This window comes from Sinocyclocheilus grahami, unplaced genomic scaffold, assembly GCF_001515645.1.
Source record: "Sinocyclocheilus grahami isolate Dianchi unplaced genomic scaffold, SAMN03320097.WGS_v1.1 scaffold12.1, whole genome shotgun sequence".
Lineage (NCBI taxonomy): Eukaryota > Metazoa > Chordata > Actinopteri > Cypriniformes > Cyprinidae > Sinocyclocheilus > Sinocyclocheilus grahami.
In genome coordinates, this window is record NW_015505191.1 from 1,447,573 (window position 1) to 1,452,389 (window position 4,817).

Here is a 4,817-nt window from a genome sequence, read left to right on the forward strand (position 1 = left end):
CTGTGTATAAAAATTGTGGATTTTCCTTATTCATATTGTTAATAAAAGTTCAAAGTTTAATATAAGTGAATTTGTCATTGTATTGTTTTATTATATAGCCTTTTATTATTGTTATTATTAATAATAATAATGAGCCACAAACTAAGCATTCGTTTGAAGTAAGGGGAAATCCAAAAAACTTTTATTTAGGCTAGGCCTATTTGTTACAACGCGGGTATTTCTTATTTGTTCTGTTAATAAAAGTTTTATGATTAATAGCTACTTTGTCATTGTATTGCTGATGTTGTGTGTGGGATTTTTTTTTTTTTTCATTATGAGTAATACTGAATCAACCTTAAGCTTTCATTTTGTTCCAAGAATAGGTAAGATCTAACGTTAAAGATCAAAATAAGTGCTGCAGTTGCGAGAATGCAAGATTGGTTGCTGCTGAGGTAAATAGACGCTCTCGATCTTTCTCTGTTCTATCTTCGCAATGGCTGAAATGGTCTTTAATTCTTGATTTGGGTACGGCACAGACATGTTACAGGTAAATAATATGATCAAAAAGTCATGGCAACAAACGACTTCCTAAGTCAGTTTAAGTTGAAACGACTTTCACAATCAATTTGATTCAACTTAATTCATGTTTTACTGTTGCTTATTGTCATTATACATTAAATCCAATGTTGGGTCAAATATGGACTAACCCAACTGTTGGGTTAAAAAGCTCATTTAAAAATGTAACCAAAATTTAACCCAACAGTTGGGTTAGTACATATTTGACCCAACATTGGGTTGAAACAACCCAGCATTTTTTAGAGTGTAGGCTTAGGCAAATTTTTTCTATGAATTTTAATGAATATACAAATTAATAAAATGAGTTTTATTTATTTTTAACACCGCACCCCTAATTTTTTCTTGGGCTACATGGCAGTGGGTGCTGCAGTACCCTCAGCACCCCTACTTCCGCGGTAATGCTTAGTATAAACTAAAAATTATGAATAGGCCTATACTTATTTGTGCCATTTACTTCTAGATAAATGTACCTCTGCTTGTTGTCCTGTTCCCATATTAATTGACATAAAAGATGTGTTAAATGTATAGTGTTAAATGTATAATCTTTTCCCACATTAAATTTGTTATTGTTTGTAGCATGTCAAGGCTCATTGCCCCCATTTATTCATGAAAACGTCTCCTTCAGCTCTAATTGCATGAATTCATTAGATTTATCCTTCCTCAATCAAAATGAATGACTGTTTCATTCACATTCATGTATTCTCATTCAGTAATAATCTCCTAATGAAGTACTCAGTAAAACAGCTCTAAAACTCAGCTTTAGTTTATAGGGCCTCTGCAGGGTCCATAGCGGCCAGCTGGATGGGTCAAGTGCACCAAATGTGCTTACGGTTGCTATGGAAGTATTCTTAAAGAGGTCACCTTAGAGATGGAAGGAAGGAATGGAGACGTGATTAAAAAAAAGAAAGTTCTGGTTAGATGAAACTCATGCATATGGTACTGCCAGGAGTGGGTAGGAGGTGAAGAGGAGAGTGGGAGAGAGAAAAAGAGGGGACGAGAGTGTGTGTGAATCTCAATGACTTATTGAAGTGAGTCTAATTAATTTAGTAGCTCTCATCTTTCCTTCAGATGCCCCAGGGACACAATGTACCCTGTGTGTGTATGCATACAGTATGTGTGTATGTGAACGCATGTGTTTTTGGTTCAAGGATTAACCTTAAGACTGTCAGAGCAGAAATACACCCTGCGTGGAACATCAAAACACAAGCATCTCATGTCAGCGGAAATAATTCACTTTGGACAGTGTGTGTGTGTGTGTGTGTGTGTGTGTGTGTGTGTGTGTGCTTGATCTGTAAGAAAATGTATATGTGCCATTGAGTGTTTATGGAAATGTAGGGGAACACAGAGAATATTTATTGAATTTCTGCAGACGGAGCTTAATACTCTAATGTACAATTCCACATTCTAGCTGGACCTACATGACTCATTTAGCACTGACTCAACAAGAACACTACACTACACAATAAAGGAATTATTATTATGGTATTTATCCAAGGTAATATTGGTATTACGGTCTATAATGAAGTAAATGATGAAGTATGTAATGTAGTAATAACGTAAGTAAAGAAGTAGCAGGGGCAGTCATGGCCTAATTGATAGAGAGTCGGACTTGTAACCCGAAGGTTGCGGGTTCGATTTTCAGGTCCAGCAGGAATTGTCGGTGGGGGGAGTGAATGTACAGCGCTCTCTTCCACCCACAACTGAGGTGAGACCCTTGAGCAGAGCCGGATTTACCTCTTATCGTGACATAGGCAAAACTAATTTTTGGCCCCCCTTCCTTATAAATATATAATATTAGCACCCCAGCAAACAAAAATATTTAATAATCAGTGGAAACCGTTACAGTGTTTTCTATCACAATAAGTGCTTATGTTCAGTGTTATTGACCGTTTGTTTTGGTAAATATTATCAGTCAATAAAGATCGAATGTAGTTCTTTCTTTGAGAATGGAGAACCGTTCCATCAATAGGCTCCGGCGTCGTGACTCGTGGCCTTACCACTTCGGGAGTGCATTATTTCTCTAATAATTTTAATGGCCTGGAGTCACAACCACCTCAAGACCATTGTTCAGATGATTTATTTCAAGACATCTGTCATGTTTCCGTACTGAAATCTTGTGTGTGTTGAAGTAATTTCTTACGGCATTATTCCGTGTGTGTTCACAGTGTATGTGTGTTCACTGCTGTGTGTGCACTTATGGGTTAAATGCACAGCACAAATTCCGAGTATGGGTCACCATACTTGGCCACACGTCACGTCACTTTCACTTTCACTATAATAGCCTACCTGGAGAAAGATCTGCTAGCATTCCCATTTACCTCAGTGGCTGTCAAAGGGTACTGGAAGTATGTGATTTGACATCCATCTTTGCTCATGGGACCACAAAATGTGTCAACCAAAATGTTTAACAAGCTTTTTTGAAAGAAGTCTCTTAAGCTTTTTAAGACTGTGATTAGTTGATTAAAAATAGAGTAAAACCAGCAATATTGTGAAATATTACCATTTTTACACCAAGTTTTCTATTTTAACACATTTTAAAACCACCTAGTGATGGCAAAGCTGAACTTTCATCAGCTATTGCTCCAGTCTTCGGTGTCACACAATTCTTCAGAAATCATTCTAATATGCTGATTTGGTTCAAGAATTTGAATCAGAGTTTTGAATGGCTCTCAATAGACAAAGATGCTTTTTTGAAACAGATGGTGTAGTTACAACATATACCAGCAGGGGTCATACTAACCAGTCAAACCTTGACCCCTTGTATTCTTGAAAAAAATCAGCCAGGTCATTCATGAAACCTGTGCAGAATGAGTCTTTATGTAAATAGTTTGTAATGCTTGTGTAAAGAATTCCATGCCACAATTCATGTAAGAACGGCTTTACAGACAACTTACAAAGAAATTCCCATAATGTTTAAATCTTGATTCTATGGTCTCTATTCTTCCTGTCAAAACATTGTTAATGGCCTTTTTACCCATTACAGTTAATTATGATCTCAAAATCTCCATGTTTTAATGGCTTCCATTTATCAGAGTCACACATTATCAACTGATCAGAGCTTCCCCAATTATCCATTGGCGTATCCAGGGCAACCCCCTGTCAAATATATGGAGGATGGTTTTTTTGTGTATACCAGCCTCCCCCATCCCTTTGACAGCCATTATAAAAGAACACCACTGATTGTGGAAAGAATAACAGCATATACGTTTGATCAAGATACACTAATATCATTGTGATACTAAGAAACCTGATTGAATACAAATGATGCAATCAGTTGTGCAATAACAACAATATTACTTCGCATATTCACATCCACAATCATCTGCCTCAATGATTTAGCACACACATATCTTTTGTCTACTCGCAGTGTTGCACATTAGACAAGTCTGCCTGACAATAACCAAGATCTTATTTTCTTTCTCTTATTTCGTCTTATCCTGCTGTCTCAGAAAATCAACATGCTGCCTTCCAGCCAAGTTCTACACACACACACGAACCACACGTTCTCCTTCAGTGAGTGAAATGTACACAGTATTACCATCTGGACAACAAAGAATCCTTACAAGGCGAGGCTGGACACCATCTCCCTCTTATAAAATATGCATAGCACAAATAGCACATTGACTTTTATCAGTTTTTAATAATTCACTTTGATTGGCTGAGCTGTTGTCAAGTAAAAATAATAATAATAATCTGACAGAATAAATGTCTTTGCCATTACTCTATACCAACTAAGACGTCTATGCCAAATAAATCAAGGGCAGCTGGTTTGCTTAAAATCTTTCGTGCAATGTCTCTGCGTATCTGTTTATCTGTGCGTTCGTCTCTCTCTCCAAGTGAGAATCAAAACCAACAAAGCTTTATTGACATGACTGTAATCATTACAGTATTGCTAAGGCATTCAAGTACTTACATAGTACAGGATAATAAAATAAAGTGGGTTAAAGTATATAACAATAAACAAATTAATGTGTTCATGACGCATACTGTATGTTGAGAAGTCGTATATACAGTATGCTTACATAAAACACACTCAGATGGAGACAAACACATATACACCTTCAGAGCAAATCAAAATGACCTCAATCATGACTCTTGCTGCCTGCTACTAGACAAACATGAATCATGCTCAGATAGTTCTTACAGTAACCCTTCAAGAATTACTGTAACACAAACACTCACACACAGATGGCAATGTAAAAATTAAGTTAAACAGAGGTTGATGTCAACAACAAAAGATACAGAACCCCCCCCCCCCCCCC